Consider the following 20,184-nt stretch of genomic DNA (forward strand, 5'->3'; position numbering starts at 1 on the left):
GAAATCCAAATCTTGCGGAATACTAATTTATTATTGGTGGTTTATGGATATATCTTTTATTCTTACTTGATTAAAGCAACCTAACTTGATATATTTATATATAATTTTATAATTAAGTTACTTAAATTTGTTGCCTTGTAATAAAAAACAGCTTTCTCATTTTGAGGACTATATTACTGTAATCATGTTCAGAATGGCGATAGTGTTCTTTTAGTTGGCATTGAAGATATATTTAGTTTTTGTCAACAAATTGAATTTTATCTGTTCAAATTACCTAATGAATGGTTCAGATAGGTAATTGGAAAAACTTACTGATTGAGAATAGTAAAAGATGTATAAAATAAACGTTTTTGTCTGTTAGGTTTTAGAGCACTTCATAGTGTACCTAGTTTTTTCTGTTATATGACACTGGATACATTCATTATATCAATCAAATAGAAATCTTTCTCTATAATCTTTGCCTGTGTTTGTGTGTACTTATATTATTTGGATATTTGTGGTTCAAGAATTGGATCACATCTAATATGTACTGTTTTCCTTCATGTTCCCTAAATTAAAATGTGAACTTATTACTTCTAGATTTATTATATTTTCAATTTTATTGCTGTCCAACTTAAGTGGTGCTTTAAAAAAACACAAACCATTTGTATGTTAAATATTTTAAAATCATGAAAAAGCAGAATGTAAGTGAATTTTTATTTTAGTGAAGGAGCTATGCTAGACTGCCTTAATTTTGACATGGGAAAATTCAGTGGCCAATTTAACCTTTACGAATGAGAATGACTTTTTTTCTGAAATCAGAGGAGTTAGTGCAGTTTAAAATAGATCACTTCTTTTGTTTACGTTGTTGAAGGAAGAGTATTATGATTTTGGCAGTATAATGTGAATACTTTTGCTATAGCTTCAAAAAGTTATAGTCTATACTCTTTGATCTTAGATTCTAAGCACCTTAGAAATTCATTGCTATATATTTTAAGCCCAAATTAGTAGATAAGTAGAATTGTAACAAGTAGAAAATCAAGCAGTGTAATTTCCAATATTATTCAGTTTAATAGAGTATTTATTATCACACTGTGCTATACCTTTTATTTCAGTATGGTAAAGAGTTGCTTATAGGTAATAACATGTTTTTCTTTAAATCCTAATGTTTTACTATTTATATTTGTCATACTACTTATTGTTCTGTGTTTCCTTTTATTTTATCTCTCTGTATCTTCAGTTGAAAGAAGAACCATACTCTCACTTAGACATTGATGCCTCTCTGAAAATTTGCAGCAGTTTTAGTTCTTTCTCATTTTAAACAATAGGAAATCTTAACATATGACGGGATTTTACTGGCATAGCACAACGTATGTTAAACTTGTAGTTTCTGAAACATAATAATTTTTTATGAAACTCATAAATAAACAAGTGTTTTGTGTCATGGGATTTTTGGAAAGATCGAATTATCTTTAAAAATATTAGCTATTTATATTATTTCATTCTGATGTATCTTCTGTCATCCACTTAGTAAATTATGAAACATTATAGTGTCAGGGTTTTCATGAATTACATAGCAAAATATCCTTTAAAATTTGCTATTTGAAGCCTTCTGGATTTTGGAAAAATAGCTAATTTAAATTTTGTGACATTGTAAGGGAATACAATGCGTATAGTAACATTGTCTTGTAAATATCACTCCCAGAGTATTTCAGGAAGTTTAAAAATAGTGAACACAATTGGTGAAATAGTTCAGTATTTAAGTATTTAAAGTGTTTTGTATAATGTACAAGGAGGAATAATGATCTGTGTCTTGGGAACTGTAAGGAATATGTGGTGTCACTAAAACCCTGAACAACAAACCATCATTTAAAAACTTCGCTATGTTATAGTTTTCTTGCTTTGTTTTGTTTTGCTCTGGTTTAAAGGAGTTTTAATATTTTTAAGCTCTTAAATGACACAAATAACATTTATTGAACACAGTTATGCCAGTTGTTAACTAAAATTCAGCACTTAATAAACATTATTTTTTACCATAGTGTTTAGTCTCAGTCATTTCCCGTTTAGCACAGCTACGTTTTATGCACAAGTGCAACTTTTCAAAATAAAATTGGGGGAATAAGGGTGGGAGATATGTGCTTGATTGCCATCTCATTTCCATCTTTGGATACAGCTCTAGCATAAAGTTAAACAACATCTGCAGAGATCTGACTGACAAACATCTCTCTGGGACTCATCATTGCAGCCTGCAGCAGGTGCATTCAGCTTTGCAGACTTTTCCAAAAAGAGGTTAGTTTGTTCTAACATTTATCAGTAGACCAGTGGGAGAAAGTGACTAGAGAGAAGAGGTTAGTTGTCACTTGTCCAGTGCTGGAATACTATAGGTAATTGGACTGGACTGGTGGGAACCGCGGCAGTGTGTGTCTCACATTGCACTGCAGCTGCTCTGTAGCCTAATTAACCTGACCCTCAGAGACTGACGTGTCATCATACAAAATGCAATCTGCAAAAAATGAAGCGCTACTTTTCGGTAAATACTTTCCAAGGCTCGGATTGGTCAAAGTTTCATTTTTTCCATCCTATTCTTTAAAGGTATGTCATCAGCTTTTTCATTTTTTAATATGCAAGTATTTGAAACTATAATAATTTTCATAAATTGATGGAATCCACATGGGGAAGATAGAGGGCTTTTAGGTATAGAAATATAAATAAAATCATGTTAGGTCAGTAGAATGTAAATTTTCCTTTTCCACAAGTGTTTTTTTTTCTTCAAATTGCGAGGAACAGAAGTTGGAAGTACATTATAGTTCTTTCAGTTTTATCATCTTAGATTAACATCTGTCAATTTATTCATATTGGACAAATAACCATGTAAAATTAAGTGGTATTGTTTTAGCATGTTAGAGGCCTTGGCAGGCAAACTTTGCTGAGTGCTTTGAAGTGTTCAAACAAATGAGACAAGTATAGCATGTTAAAAATATTTTTAGGATGTTTCAATGCAATATAGGAGTGCTGTTGAAATGATTCTTTACCACATTTTATTATAAATAAATTAAAATTTGATTAATTAAATACTAACTCTATAAACATTATCCTGTCATTAATTTATATATTAAATTTCTTAATCTGTTTGAAATATGATTTACAGTATGCTTCCATGACATATATAGAAGTTTCTTGTGTGTTCCAATAGTATTCCCAGTTAATGTAGGTATCTCATTATTGTCCTGTTTGTACATTGGCCCTTGAATGGAAAACAGTTCCCAAAGTAAAAATAGCAATTAGATCTTACAAGGTACTGTCCTCTTTTAAAATAATTCAGAGTTTAAAAATACCATTTGGGGTCTTTATAAAGCAGTTTTATAGTTTTAACTTACTATTAGTTTCACGAAGTTGAACTTTTTGGTATTGATTGAATGTAACTTGCCAGTGACCTGAGGGTAATTAAGTTTTAGGCTTTGCACAGGTTTTTTTGGTTACTTACATACTTTTTCTTGAGGAATTTTTACCAGTATTGCCAATAACTGATTCTGAAGCTACTGTTTGTAAGAAAAGTGTATTAAATTTTATTTTGATCATATTGTGAGTAGTTGGTAATTTATTGGTAATTATGGTAATTATGGAAAATTCAATTAAAATAATTATCTCTAGACATCAAGAGAAACATTTCCACACATTGAAACATGTTGAATTTTTTCAATCAATATTTTTTATTTTTGACATTGTAGACTATTACTTTCTTAATCAGTTCTCATCAGTATAAAAGTTATTCTTTAAAATTTAACATATATACTTCATTATTTTAAATTTTTTGATAAAGAAGATATTAAGAATAAACATTTTAAAACTACAAATTAAGAAAACAGGCTATTATGTACACTGACAAACCTTTTGAGGTGCTTTTCAGTATTTGCTAAGTTTCAGACCACTGTATGGCTATCCTTTTCCATGATAAAACTTGATCGTGAAAACACAAAGTATCTGCACTCCATCACTGATCTTTTGCTGCTTCCTGCAGGGCCTGTCATAGCATCGTTGACAGGACCAGATGAAAAATGAAATCAGTATCTTGAGTTTTTTAACAGCAAAATGATTCAGGTAAGATTATTTGGTGTGGAAAATAAAACATTTTTTTACCATTCTTAAACTAAATTTATTTAATAATTGATAATAAAATTAACATTTTTAAAAATTTTAAGACCTGTTTGTGTCTTACTGATGTTCAGAATATTTGTAATTTCCAGTGAATTTTATTCCGAACTCAGTAATTTTTAAATTTTAGACTGTAGTGTTTCTTACTTTCCTTATGCAACTGAGCATAATTTTTGAAGTTTTAAGGGATAACTTTTCCTTCTGTTTTTAAAGACTTTTAAGAACAGTTATATATTGAAAGTCCCATAATTACTTTGCAGGATAAATTTTCACAAAATTAACTTAGTAGTTAAATAGCATTTCAAATCCTGCATTCCATCTGGGATACTTTAAATGCTGACTCTCAGTTGGTTCAGTTTTTAAAAAAGTCATTCTTACCCTGAAAAAAAGAAAGTTGTCTTCATTTAAATGATTAATAATATGCTGTTCTAGGAATTAAATTGGGCAGTGACTATTTTTAGATCTAGTATTTGGGGGAAGCACAGAACAGAAGGAATGAGGTAATACATTTCATTAACACAAAACAGTAGGGGATGGTATGTGTTTTTGTTTTATGTTACTAAATATTTTAGAGGAACCGCAGCATTTCACTTTTGGTTATGTCTATTTTTGAAATACTTGTTTTTGAAGGAGTTAGTGTTGGAAGCAAGTGAACTCTTAGTTGGAGATGGAGACCGTTGATTCACAAACTTAGTCTTAATCTTTGTATAACTCATTTTAATTTTTCTAATACTAACATATCTTTTTTATGAAAGTACTTTTTAAAAAACTAACAAACCTAGTTTTATTTTTTAGTGTGTGGTCTGTTCAGAATCCTTTTTTTTTTGTTAATTATTATGTGTATTTATTGGATGCTTCTAGGAGCCCAGATGTAGGCAGCTCTTGGGTCATTGTGACTTAGATTTATTACAAAGCATCTTCTCTTTGTAAAGGAGTATGGGCGTGTTTTGCTTTACCAATGGAAGTTGTGCTTTTATTGTTACTGTTTCTTTGAGTTTTGTTTTAAAATTTTCATCCTATATGGCATGTCTGTCAAAGACTAAATGAGGACACTTAGGAGTAGTGAAGAAGCTTTCCTTTTATTTATTTATTTATTTATTTTCTCTCCCACTCTTTTTTTTTTTTAATTTATTGAGTTATTTTTCAAGTACAGTTTTTTGTCAATTTCTCCCATCCCAGCCCCCCTCCACCCCGTCCCCCCCTCCATCCCCCCCCGTCCCATCCCTGTGTCTTTCATACTTGTTCTTCAAAATCCTCCTCATTTTTCCCCTTAAATTCCCTTCCCTCTCCCCTCTGGTGGCTGCCCACTTGTTCTCTATTTTAGTGTCTTTGTTTTTATTCTATTTGCTTGTTTATTTTGTTATTTAGCTTCCTGTTAAAGGTGAGATCATATGGTATTTGTCCTTCAATGCCTGGCCTATTTCACTCAGCATAATGCTTTCCAGTTCCATTTCCTTTTAAAAGGATGGGAATATCATGGAATTGTGGAAGTAGGTGGGAGGAATGGAGCTTAGATATGATCTCTTCCACAATCTTCATTTAACAGCTGAGAAGACCAAGATAGCAAGAGGTTACGTGATGTATGCCAATAATTGTCCTGTAACTTTTAAACATGTTTTCTGAATTTTTGGTACTATCATAGTAGGTACTTCATTCTCTTTTTGTTTTGTTCTAACTTTTTTATTATTCTTTTTTGGACATGATTCTGAGGAACTATAGCTTCACTTCTTTACTCTCCTATTTTTAAAATGAATATGCTCACTCCCTTTTCTTAAAACTGAGTTGAAAGCACCATAGTTATTTTATGGTAATTTTGTTGTTGTTTTGCTACACTGAAGTCTAAAGACAGTTCTTTTTATTATTACCACCCATTTTTTAAAAAGATATAAATTATATTGCCTGCAATAGAGCCTGGTTATTTTCTGTTTTTTCATAGTTGTACCTTTTACAAATTTAAATAACAATATTTTCAGGATGATTTGATTTCTGTAGCATTGTAACTTTTCTTCATTCATAAAGATTTTTTTCTTGGCTTGCTTCCATTGTTTCTTAGCTCAACATTTTTATTTTTTTATTTAAAAATATATAAACTTCCTAAGTCATACTTTGTTTTAAGGATTTCATGACTTTATAAAATTTTTCTTTAGTATCACATATGTGGCTAGGTATTCATAGCAGCTGGTTTTAAAAGAAGAAAATGTTATGAATAAAAAATAAGCATGAGGCTAATTGTAATGCAATCTAAGTAAGAGTGAAGATATATAAATAGTCATTTAAATACATCACTGTTTTCTCTTTTTTCTTTCTGTGCATTTAATTAAATTGGTCCACTTCATAGTTAATTTGAATTATGAAGTTTCCATTGCTTTATAGATTTAAGGACTACTTTCAACATGATTATAAACATACTTAATGTGATTTTGAAGATGGTTTTCCTTCACAATTTTAAATTAAAACAAAAAATCTTTTGTGATAGTCTTTACTAACCCTGTATATCAGTTGAAAAATTGAGTTAAGCTCCATTGGTGTAAAGGAATTTATGTCATCCTTCAGGCCTGCGGCTGTATTTTCAGTGTTCAGCTCAGTGCTTTGAACATAGGTAGTGCTTGAAATGTAAATGAATGTACTTAAGGATGAATGAATGACCAATTGAGGCTTCTTCTCTGAAAGGCTCGTGTGATACCGATACAATGGATGTACAAGATAATCCATCTTATTTTTTCATCATATTTCTAGTTTCCTTTGATGATGTGTGTGTGTGTGTAAAATCTGTATTTTGGGTAAGTGAACCAATGAGTTCAAAAATGGAAACAAACCAGAAGTAGCCACAGAAGTGTTAGGACAAGTATAGGTACACGTATCAAGGAAGAAGAGTGGAGGATATTAGGAGGATTTTACTTCATATTTAGATGTTGTCCTGTGTGAAGAAAACTGAAAAGCCAGTGCCATGGAGAGTACTCCAAAATGAAGGTCACTTTTAAAATGTTCTGTCTTAAGGAACAAGAGTTTACTTAATATTTATTTATTAATAAAGTAAGTGTACTTGTATTAGAAAATTTTGTAATATATCATATAGTCTATTTGATGCCACATGGGTACTTGTGCAGTGAGGAACAGAGTCTACTGATCACTTTTCTTGAGATACCTTGAACATCAAAGATTGCTAATCACAAAATTAAAGTTGTATTATTGAGTATATTATAACTTCTTCCTCACCTGTAGTTGGGAAGTTAACATGCATAACTGTATTATGACTTTTAGAAGCGGAACAAGTAAATTTCTCATTTACTAAGGGAAAAAGTTTACCAGCTATACAGTAGAGTGGTATTTATTTGTTCAGAATTTGACTAGCTTGAATATCATAGTGTTAGTATGTGTTACTTTATTTGAACCTAAAAATTGAACTTAAAAGTTACTGAATTTGGACTTCCTCAAAGTCTTTTTAATACTTTTTAAACAGTTAAAACTTAGAGAAATGCATGAAATTCTGGTGTTTTTCTTATATTAATAAGCACACTGTTTGGTTTTTGCTTTAATTAGGCAGCGGCTCCCCCGCCCCTCGTGCCCCTCCTAAGGGGCCCAAGTCCTTCTGATCGAGGCCCAAGAGGAAAAAAATACATCAGTGAAATATCCAAGATTTAATAGATAAGTCTGTTTAAGTCTCATGTTCTGCCCCCTACATCTTTATAAATTCCAATTTATTTTTTAAAAAACTTGTTGAGAGTAGTGCATTAAAAAACTTAGTGTTTCCTTACCCTAGTGGCTTCCCCTGCCCTTCCCTTGTACTGTGACCATCTTTATGGACGATTATATGCTTCCTTTGTAGTTAGAACTAGATGTAAAATGCTCTGAAAAACCTTTCTCTCAAACAAGGGAGCAATAAGAAATAGTAAAGATGAACTGTAATTATGATCACATTTGAGACTTGTATAATGATAGAACTATGTCTAGAAGTTGAAACTACCTCTTTCAGTGGTGGGATCTTGAGAGATGAGGGTAGACTCCAAAGAAGACCTTGAAGAAAGCTGACAGGGCTCGAATGTTGAATTTTAATTTGCCTGGTGGGTAAGAGTAGACAGTCATTTGAAGCAAGGGGCCAAAGTCTGTAATCATGGAGGTATGTGAAAATTCCTTGTATATCCAAGGATCCAAAATTAGTTCGGTGTTACTGGGATAAAACGTGGATATTGCTGTGGGGGAGGGTGAGGATGGGGAGATACTATAGATATTTGAGCAGGTAAGGGAGTGTATTACAATGTAAAAGGAAAAAGTTTGAAAAATACTTATTTTAGAGATGCTCATTAGTGACAGTTATTTTAAAGAAAAAGTATACTGTGTATCTATAAAGTGACTATGACTGGTACTGTAATTAAAATGTATGTATTTATATAAATATAAATAGTGAACTTGTGGTTTAGAGGAAGGATTGACCTATATTATCTAAAAATAGAGTTGAGTGGAGGTTGAAGAGTCTGGCTTTCTGCTAAGGCAGTGTAAGTAAAACTAAAGAGAAGACTAATTTGTTTAGAGAAGAAAAGATTAAGGAAAAGGTGAGGCAACTAGGAATTTAGAAAAAGATGTTAAGAAATATGAGAGCTGCCCCAGCTGGTGTGACTCAGTGGATTAAGCACCAGTCTGTGAACTAAAAGGTTGTGGGTTCAATTCCCAGTCAGAGCACATGGGTGGGTTGTGGGCCAGGTCCTTGGTTGGGGTGTGCAGGTGGTGGTGAACCAGTCAGTGTGTCTCACACATCGAAGGCTCTCTCCCTCTCTCTAGCCCTTCCTTCCCCTCTCTCTAAAAATAAATGAAGTCTTAAGAAATATGAAAGCTGTCTCTATTAAGAAAGTTATGTGCCAAGTGTAGAAGAAAAAAAGTATTGGGGACCCAGGAAGGACAAATGTCAGTGAAGAATGTTTTGCTGTAATCTCAGAAGCTCTGGAGATAAAAATCTGTTTTTGACCTTTGTTCACTTTTACGTAACCTGTCGTCTCTGCAGGTGCCGTTAAAGTTAGTGACTTGAGGTTTCTTTCACGAGTTTTGGTTTACTTTTGTTTCATAGCTGTTTAGAATCATATATCTGATAAAGATTTTCTCATTTGTTAAATTATATAAATATGTAAGCCTTTCTAGCTCTCTGGGCATGTGAACAAATAGGTTCATTTTTGGTTTGATGAAAATTAGTAATTTGCATAATATACATTTCTTCATGTGTGAATTTGGTGCCTTTCAAACGCTAAAGTTTTATTATGTGATAGAGACATTGATATGCATTATATATATAACAATGAAAATTGAAACTTATTCATCATTGATGGGTTCTCTGTTACATAATTCTTTTGTTTGGAATTTCAGTTGATTATTGCAATTCAGCAGCATTCTCCATCATTGATTAATGGTGCATATATGAATCTCTTTTAACACACTCTCAAATTCAGATGAGTTTAAAAAATACTTTGAAAAGATGCTACTGTTTTTTCATTTAGAAAATGAGATTAAAAATCTAGCATCTTATATAGGTTTATGAAACTATCAGCTGGTTGTATAGAGAAACATTAAAACAATAAACAGCCAAAGTGACATTAAGTGCCAGATGGGGATTTGAAATAAAATATTCACTGTGTTATTTTTAAGTGTTCATAATTCAATAATACCAGTTGTATAACTTGAACCATAAGCAAATTTTTAATTGCCTTAAGTTTTTTAAAGATTTTCTTTATTTTTAGAGAGGGGGGTAGGGAGGGAGAAAGAAAGGCAGAGAAACATCGATGTGAGAGAGAAACATTGATCGGTTGCCTTTCTTACGTGCCCTGTCTGGGCCCAGTCGATGTACAGTCCAGGTATGTGCCCTGCCTGGGAATCAAACAAGGCCCCTTTCTCTTTGCTGGATGACACCTGACCAACTGAGCCACATAGCCAAGGCCCTGTTGCCTCAGTTGATAAGCATATCATGGTATGATTTCATGACTTGTTCTTTGTTTTTTTTAACTTTTCAATTATACTTTACATTCTATGTTATTTCTGTATTAGTTTCAGGTATACAGAATAGTTGTTAGACAATCTATACTTTGCAAAGTGGTCCCCCCCAGTATTTCCAGTACTCAGCTTGTATTATACATAGTTAATCACAGTATTACTGACTATAAAGTACATCCCTGTGACTATTTTATAACTATCAACTTGTACTTCTTAATCCCTCCACCTCTTTCACCCAGTCTCCCAATCCCTCTCCACTTTGGCAACCACCAGAAAGCTTTCTGTGTCTGTAAGTCGGTTTCAGTTTTGTTTATTTTGTTCTTTAGATTGCGCATGTAAGAGAACATGACTTCTTAAATGAATAGATAATATAGGTAAGGCAACTGTAGACCCAATACAGTTCTCTTTGAGAAGTATTTTGAAGAAATTTTGGGTTTGTGAAGTTTCTCAAAGTAACATTTGTTTAAATTTAACGGCTTTTATGAACTCTTCCTTTAAAATGCTATTCTATTTTTTATTTATACATCTTCTCAACTGAGGATTTCTGGCCACATTTTCTTTATAGTAATATTTTAGTTTTCTGAAAGTTTACCTATTCTGTTTATGAAAAGTTTGTTTCTCTCAAAACTTTATTACATTTTTACATGTAGTGATATATTTGACATTTTGTTTAAAAACTATAATGACTATAGATATAAAAACAAACTGATAATAAGCTAGATATGCCATATGTGGCAATTTAGGTGGGCATCCATCTCAAATGGCATGTTTAATGTACTGTATTACTAGTGTTAGTACTTTTACAGTGGAAAGCTGTTATAATCAAAAAGACAAGCACCACATGATTTCACTCGTATGTGGAATCTATCCAATGAACAAAATGAACTAACAAGCAAAATAGAGATATATTAATAGATAGAAGCAGGCTGACAGCCATTGTGGAAGGAGAGGCTGGCCAGAGTTGGGATGAAGAGATTGAGAAAAAGAAAACAAAAAGAAAAAAGTCGGGGACCATAGAAAACTTTGCCAGGGGTGGGGTGGGAATGGGAGTATATGAGAGATAAATGGTGATGGATGAAAATTGGAAGAAAATTTGTATTGTGGTGAACACACAATGCATTGTAGTTGTGATGGTTGTAGGAAAAAAACTTTCTTCTCACAGCTAATTATTACAAGAATGCAGACTATGCACAGAGAGTTAAACCCAATCTCTCCTCACCCCAGTCCTTTAAGATAAATTATATAAGTTATCAGATATATATCCTTTTAAACTTTCTAAATGCTTTTTTATGTTGAATATATTTTAGCAGATAATTATAAGTAATATTGTTATTACTCTAAGGTGTCTTTCCAATCTCAGTTGTGTAGATATTTTTACTTACATAGCCTAAAAATGTGCTCTCTGATAGCATTGCAGATAGGCAGAGCTCGGTTTTTTGTTTTTTACCCATGTAGTTGAGATGAAAACTAGGGACATGAATTAATAATATTGAAGTGCATTATAATCTCATATAAGCATATAGGCTTATTTGTATTAAGACTCTGGAAAATTAACATAACTCATTACTCCCTCCTTTCTTCATTCTTATACATGCACATGTAAACATTAAAAATATTGATCAGTGCTTTCGTAAGAAAAAATCTGGTAGAATCTTAAATGTTTAATACCTGCTTTTAGGATCTTCTTTAAGATAGGAAGACTTTTTAAAATCCTTCCCATCTTAGTAAAAAATAAAGCCATATTGTATTAAACGATGAACCTAGATGTTAATTAAGTGATGATTTACAAAGCTTGTTTTTTCAGCCTTTTTTAGCTTAAAATTTTTTAATTGCTCTGTGAAGGCCTTGACCATTTTAATTCATGTTCCTGCTACTCCCATGATCAGAGAAGATTTAATGGTGTATTTTTACTAAGAGTATCTTTTAGGGGTAGTCCTGTATTGTGTCCTGTTCCTTAACAAGTACTCATATTTCCTTTCCAAGAGTCATTGCAAAAATATTTTGATAGCCATTATGGTAAAATTTCTTATGATATGTCTATATTTTGTTATAATAAATGTATAAACAACACTATATTCAGATACCTTACATATTAAAGTATTATTTATGTATTAAGTATTTAAGATGCATCTCATAGCAAGAACAGTGGTATATATGATTTTGTTTTGTATGATTGTATCCTTAAGGATAATACATGTAATTAAGATCATACTGATTCTTGGGGCTGTTTGTGGAAGATATAAAATCTGAGTGAATATCTGTCATAGTATAGAGCAAATTCAATTTTATGTTTATAATGTTGCAGCTTTGCATATGTAAGAATACTAGGTCTATAGGGAAAAAAGTGACAAACTTTGCTAAAGGTCATTTAATCTCATTATGATTAAGTATTGCAGGCCTAATCTTTAGAGTGATGGATTTATTCTTGGAGATGTAGAACCCATAAAGATTATGAGAGCGTTTGAAGTCTGATTGAAATGACATTAATATTGAAAGTTGATAGTTTATAGAAAAGGAATCTGTACTAGTCTAGGGCACAAGTAACTCTGGTTTATCTCTGTTTTTATTAGTATGTGATTTTGGGAAGTAGAGAAATTTGAGATAGTCTGTGAATACTGAAAATAACCCAACTTTTTTCTCATTCGTAACATTTTCACTTTGGAATTAAGACAGTAGGCTACACAATATATGATAAATTAAAGTATCAATTCCAAAATGGAGTTATTTATTATTCTGGTTGATTATTTTATGTCCTATTTCATGGAGAAAGTAAAATTAAAAGGAATTTCATAAGCTTCCATCACCACATTTAGCCACCTACCTACATCAGCACCTGTCCAGTCTCTATTTTCTCTTTTATTAAGATTTCCCTGCCCCTACCAAAGGCCAATCCTCTACTTCTGTTCTAGCTTTCATTCCCTCATACCTATTCAGCCTGCAAACATACTGTTATTTCTCCAATGTTAAAAATATATATTTCTCCTTATCCCACTTTCTGTTCCATTTACCATGCCAATAACAGCAAAGTGCTTCAAACTAGTTGTCTGTCCTTCTTCTGTCCCCTAGTTCCTGTTGTATTTTTGTTTGGAAGGCATTCTGATTAGGATTTTGACTCCATACTACCAGAACTGCTCTTGTCAGGGTCTGGAGATTTCAGGGCTGACAGTTCAGTGGTCAGTTCTCAATTCTCATCTTCCTTCGCCGTTCGACAGCAGTTGACAGTCATCACTGTCTCCTCTTTGAAACATTTCATTCTGCTTTCAGCACATTGCTGCCTCACTGATTGTAGCTTCAAGTTTCCTTTGCTGGTTTCTTCTCATTTCCCTGAGCTCAGTCCTTGGACCACTTTCTTCTTCTTACTATGTATGCTTACTCCACTTGGTGATCCTATCTGGTATCATCGCTTTAAATAACTGTCTGTTCTTTGATGACTACCAAATGTTTTTTGTCAATGCTGGACTTTTTACCTGAACTCCAGACTGATGCTACTTCTGCTTACTTGCTATCACTATGTAATTGGGTTAGAATGAAATATTCTTATGTTTCTGTCATACCCCCATATTTAATACTCCCACAATCATCTCTATCTTAATTGGAGTTCCGTCTTTCCAGTTTCTAAGATCAGAAATCTTGGTGTTTTAGCAAAAAAATTGTTTAATGATTTTTAGAGAGAGGAAAAGAGAGAGAGAGAGAGAGACATTGATTTGTTGTTCCACTTAGTAATGCATCCATTGGTTGATTCTTATATAAGCTCTTACTGGGGATCAAACCCAGGATGTTGCTCCGACCAACTGAGCTACTCAGCCAGGCTCTCTTGCAGCCAGTCTTTCTTTCTTCCAGACTTCACATCTAATCTGCCGTGATTTTGATTATGTGGAAGATATTTGCCTTACATGAAACAAGTAAATGTTGCAAAAATGCAGTCTGCTCTGCTAAGCTAAGTAAAGAATTAACCAACCAAAAATGTGGTTGGCTGTGAATTCAGTGTTAAAACTCTGGAAAGCTAGAGTTCATGTTTAAATTTGTTATAGGGAAATCTGTTGGAAAAAAAATCTGTATTCTAAGGAATATCAGAATAAGTATATCCATTATAGTAGCATAAATATTTTCATACCTGTCAGAACTGATTTTTAAAGAATAAATATGAAGCAGTAAGATTAAGAAAATACTAAATAATGCCACTGAATTGGATTGTATCAAAATGAAATCTATTGATACTGGAGGACACAATTAGCTGAAAGTGTAAAACCATGTTAGGTGATATATATACATATACATTGTAGTGATATATACTGAACTATTTAGAATATTGTGTTAAATCAAAAGCTTATCTTTTTTAGAGATACACCTTAAATAAATTACAGCTGTAGAAGAGTTCTTTAAGTGGTAATCATTTATTTTTATTTTTATTGTATTTTTTCCATTACTGTTTTACCCCTTATGCTCTCTTCCACCTCTACCCCCTCTCTCCGCCCACCACAGTACCACTTATTTTCAAAGACTTTTATGCTTGCCAAGTGAGAATTTCCTTATTTTTTTTAAAAGATTTTATTTTTTTTTATTTTTTAGAGAGAGGGGAAGGCAGGGAGAAAGAGAAGGAGAGCAACATCGGTCTGAGAGAGAAACATCAATGGGTTGCCTTTCCTACGTGCCCTGGCTGGGGACTGAACCTGCAACACAGGCACGTGCCCGGACTGGGAGTGAACTGGCCACCTTTTGCTTTGCAGGACACACCCAACCAACTGAACCACACAGATCAGGGCGAATTTCTTTATTTTTATGGTCTATGAAAAATTCAGTTTTCTCTTTAAATCAGTTTTTACTTCACTATTTCACATTGTGTTTTTATTCTGTAATCAGTTATTAAAGGGAATTGTATTATTTTACACTGGGCAGAAAAAAAAGAGTTTCATAGAGCCGACATGATATTTCAAAATAAAAAGTTATTTAGTAACAATTTTGACTTCTTTTCTAATTATACATTTTACTGGTATATCTTACTAGCAAAAGATAATTAATATCTGAAAATAATCTGCTAGAAAAAGGCAAAGTAAATCTGTGCACTTGTCATATTAAATGATAGAACAGAGGAAGTTTGTTTAGTGACTGTTGTAAAAAAAAGGAAAACTTTGGTGGTTGTGGCTTTCTGGATTACAGTGCCAAGTATATGGGAGTATTTATTTGGTTCATTTTTAAGTTTAACATTAAAATTTAATTTGTGGCTCAAAATTATGGCTTAAAATTTGTGACTTAAGACATTTATTTTTGCATGTATATTAATTACATGTTTCTTAAAACACACTTTAACATTGTTGCTCATTTATATGACATATGTTTGGACATTATCCTTACATATTATTTTGGACATAATCTATAGTGTACTATTTTTACACAGCTGATAGAGACAGATTTTATACAGACTCCAAAGTCTGGGGTCTTTTTTATCATATCCTACTATATGTAAACAGTACCTTGGACTGATGCTAATTACCCCCATATTTGACTTGTTTTTAAGTTTTTTGTGAGGGTGGGAACTTTTGGCCAAGATGGAGGTGTAGGTAGATACACTTTGCAGCCTCACACATCCAAAAGAAGGACAACAGCAAATTGAAAAACAAAAAATAGCCAGAACTGCTAGAAATCAAACAGTATGGAAGTCTGACAACCAAGGAGTTAAAGAAGAAACATCCATTAAGACTGATAGAAGGAGCAGAGATAGGCAGGGGCAGAGAGGACATGTGGCAAGGAGGTGGCTGGACTACTTGGCTGGTAAGGCAGTAGCTGGTGGTCCAGTTGGTCCCACATTTGCGTTTGAATAAACCATTAGGAATAACTGGGGAGCAAGACAGACTGTGCAAACCCGGGGTTCCAGCCTGGGTTTCAGAACTTCAGGCTGTAAAAACCGGTAGGGGGTTTGGTGGTAGGAGAAACTTCTGGCCTCACAGAAGTGTTCATTGGAGAGACCTACAGGGTCCTAGGACATACAAGAACCCACCCACCAGGGAATCAGCACCAGAAGGGCCCAATTTGTGAGTAACAGGGGAAGTGACCGAAAGCCAGCTGAGAGCTGGGCAAGCAACAGCGTGTCCTCTCAGACCCCTCCCCCACATACAGTGCCACAATACAGAGACATGGGTTGCCCTTCCCTGGTGAATACTTAAGGTTCCACCCCTTACAACGTAACAGGTGCACTGAGACAAATATGGCCCAAATGAAAAAGCAGATCAAAACTTCAGAAAAAGAACTAATCAATGAAGAGATAGCCAACCTATCGGATCCAGAGTTCAAAACACTGGTAATTAGGATGCTCACAGAATTGGTTGAATATGATTCCAAAATAGAGGAAAAAGTGAAGGCTATGCAAAGTGAAATAAAGGAAAATCTACAGCGCACCAACAGTGAAGGGAAGGAAACTGAGATTCAAATCAATGGTTTGGAGCAGAAGGAAGAAATAAACGTTCAACCAGAACAGAATGAAAAAACAGGAATTCAAGAAAATGAGGAGAAGCTTATGAGCCTCCAGAACAACTTTAAATGTTCCAACATATGAATCATAGGGGTTCCAGAAGGAGAGGAGGAAGAGCAAGAAGTTGAAAACTTATTTGAACAAATAATGAAGAACTTTCCCATCCTGGAAAAGGAACTAGACTTCCAGGAAGTCCAGGAAGCTCAGAGAGTCCCAAAAAAGTTGGACCCAAGGAAGCATACAGCAAAGCACATCATAATTACACTACCCAAAATTAAAGATAAGGGCAGGATTTTAAAAGCAGCAAGAGGAAAGGAGATAATTAACTACAAAGGAGTTCCTCATAAGACTGTCAAAAAGAGACCTTACAGGCAAGAAGGGGCTGGAAAGAAGTATTCAAAGTCATAAAAGGCAAAGACCTACATCCAAGATTGCTCTATCCAGCAAAGCTTTCATTTAGAATGGAGGGGCAGATAAAGTGCTTCCCAGATAAGGTAACTTACAGAAGTTCATTATAACCAAGCCCTTATTATATGAAATGTTAAAGTAACTTAAGAAAAAGAACAGGATCAAAAATGTGAACAGTAAAATAACAAACTCACAACTGTCAAGAACTGAACCTAAAAATTCCGAAAACTATAGGAAACAATTAGAACAGGAACAGAATCACAGAAATGGAGATCACCTGGAGGGTTATCATTGGGGAGGGAAGGGGAAGAATGAGGGATAAGGTACAGGGAATAAGAAACAAGTGGTAGGTATAAAACAGACATGGGAAGGTTAAGAATAGTAGAGGAAATGGAGAAACCAAAGAACTTATATGGACATGAACTAAGATGGGTGAATGCTGGTAGAGGAGGGTGCAGGGCAGAGGGGAATAAAAGGGGGAAAAAATAGGACAACCGTAATAGTGTAGCCAATAAAATGTACTTAAAAGTTTTGTATTAAAGTTTTATTTTTGAAGTGTTATGTGGTTGATTTCTACATACTCAAATTATGCTTTTTAAACTTTTCATCCTTTTAAAGAGCTTTAAGATGTGTCTACATAAGCAATTAAAGTATATTTAGACTATGATCATATTTATGATAGGTTATGAGTATGAAATACAGGGTCTGGTGAAAGCAATGCCTACTTCAGTGTGGTCATTAAGGTAATACTGTGGGTATAATAATTTATAGTTTTGAATATTTCCCTTAAAATGTCATATGGTGTGCTTGAGTGTGAAACTCTTATGTTACAGAATTACATGCTTAGGATTTTGGAATAAAAGGTTTTGGAATAAAAGGGGGCGTTATTTGTGCCAGATCCTATGTATTTCAAATTTTAATATGTTTCCTGTGTCACAGTGACTCTTCATGTGGTTCTTTAAATCTAGTGTTAACCAAGTTTAATATCTCCAGTTTTCCCAACATTTATGTATACATGTACTTAGCTAGCAAATATTTATTAAATATGTATTATATGTGGGGCATGTTGCTATGTACAGAGCATGCAAAGATATTTATGACCAAATGTCTTCTCAGTGAGAAGCTCTCAGAACGAAGCTGGAGGGTCAGGCAAGGGCTAGATTATGAAGGGCCTTGTGGTCTGTGTCACGTGATTTCAACATCTATTTGTCTTAAACAATTACACGCAGTAGGTTTAAAGAACTTTGTTATTAACACTTCAGTTAATAACACTTCAGTTATTAACACTTAAACCTACATCAATAACCAAAACTTAACTGGAGGTGTTATTTAGAGTTTTCAGAGAATTATTTATTTAGAATTTATCTGGAAGATATTTCACAATGTGGTAGAGTTTTCTTTTTTTAATTTTTTTTGTTTAGTTACAGTTGTCCCCGTTTTCTCCCATTACTCTCCCCTGCCGTACCCACTCTCCACCTCCCATGTTCAGTCCTCCCCACATTCTTCGTCCATGGGTCCTTCATACATGTTCCTTGACTTGACCCTTCCCCTTCTTTTCTCTGTTAACATGAAAAGCCATCATATTTGTAGTAGTTGTTCAACTTTAAAAATTCAAAGTTATTAAAGAATCAATTTTCTGCTAAGATATTTCTACTTTTAATGATACTTCTACTTTTATTTCTACTAATTTATGTAGCTCTGTTTAAAGTTGGAATCCAAAGCTATTTGCTGTAAGATACTGTTTTATATTAAGACCCTGCTAAGGAGAAGAATGTGTGCAGAGACTGACCATATTAAATGATTTTAAATTAAGGATGAATATTTCCAAAGTACCAATGAATGTGGTACACTGTATACTAATCATATCACTACTATTTTACTTTTTTCCAATTTTATGATAGTCATTTTAATTTGTGAAAGTTTTTTAAAATGTGTATTCTTTGTTTTCTTGAATAGTCATTATTTAAAATATAAATGTAAGCTCTGATGTAGCTCAGACTCATGTTTTTATTACCATCTATGTATTGCTGCTCTGTGGCTGCCGAGCATCCTTAGATAAAAGACTAAATTGGGTCAGTTGATTCTACTACTGAGCCCAATATATATTTCCAATTGAGCCAGCTTTTGTTATTATCTCTTTGTTTATGTCTGCTTAGCTTTTTATCCTGTGCCTACTTTTCAAACATTTTTCATCTTTGTCAGCCTAGAAATTCACCTCAAACTCATTCATGTAAATGAGCTTGTTTCACAGTTTCCATCTTTCATTATACCTAAAATTACTCTGTAATTTTGCCTTTAATCCTCATCTACATCTCTAGAGAGGGAATTCTCTCTTTCTGTTTTGTGGCTATCATTTATCCTGCTTCTTTTTATTTTTTTTCAGACTCATTATCTTAACTCTTTTGGATGTTACTTAATATTTTTTGTATTCGATCCTTCGCCTTGGCTTAGAAATATACTGTTTTATTTTTTTCTTTTTTCCCCTTAGGTTATAAATGACTACATCCTCTCTCTGATTCTGATAAGTCTCTTATGGTCATTTTCTTTCTCCCTTCCCATAATCATTAAATTTCTAAAAAGGGTAATCTGTGTGCTGTTTCCATTTTTTTTTTTTTTTGTATTCTGCTGCTCCTGAAGTTATCCAACTCTCTTAAAGGTCATTGACATCCTCTGGGTTCCTTAACTCACTGAACTAAGTTTTAGTCATCTAGTCATCACATATTTGGTTGTGCTTCTGTGTTCACCCCTTCTGTTCTCACACACACACACACACACACACACACACACGCCACTCCCCCAGTATTCCTCTATATCATTAGGGTTTCAACTTACATATTTGATCATTTAGGAAGTCTTTCCTGAACATCTACATCTAGTTAAGCTACACTTTTTTTGTGTTCATAAAGCATTCTGAAATTCTCATCCTTATTGTAGTTGTCTAGCACAGTAGACTAGGAACTCAATGACAATAATGACCCTGTGACCCTTTTTTACAGTGTGTCCCTAATACCAGTCTTCCACATAGTAGGTGCACAATATATATCTTGCATATGTGAATAAATAAGTAGATGAATAACTCAGAATGTCAAAACTATTTTCATAATTCATAAACTTACTTTTTGTTTTCTGTTTCAGTTATTGGTACCAGTTACTTTCAAGTTACCCAATGAAAAAAACTAGTTACTTTTGATCTTGTGCTCTTCTTT

General features: G+C 33.4%; 1 protein-coding gene across 3 annotated transcripts in view; it reads left to right on the plus strand.

Annotated features, from left to right (window-relative positions):
* Positions 1–20,184, plus strand: part of NOVA1 (NOVA alternative splicing regulator 1) — a 156,016-nt gene that overhangs the window by 5,724 nt on the left and 130,108 nt on the right. The window contains exon 2 of one of the 3 annotated variants that reach the window (XM_037128631.2): positions 3,998–4,077. The exons of the other annotated variants lie outside the window; for them this stretch is intronic. The gene's annotated coding sequence lies outside the window, so the exon portion shown is untranslated. The remainder of the gene's footprint in view (positions 1–3,997; positions 4,078–20,184) is intronic. 3 annotated transcript variants of the gene reach the window in all.

This window comes from Artibeus jamaicensis, unplaced genomic scaffold (genome assembly GCF_021234435.1).
Source record: "Artibeus jamaicensis isolate MK-2021 breed Jamaican fruit bat unplaced genomic scaffold, CSHL_Jam_final contig_588, whole genome shotgun sequence".
Lineage (NCBI taxonomy): Eukaryota > Metazoa > Chordata > Mammalia > Chiroptera > Phyllostomidae > Artibeus > Artibeus jamaicensis.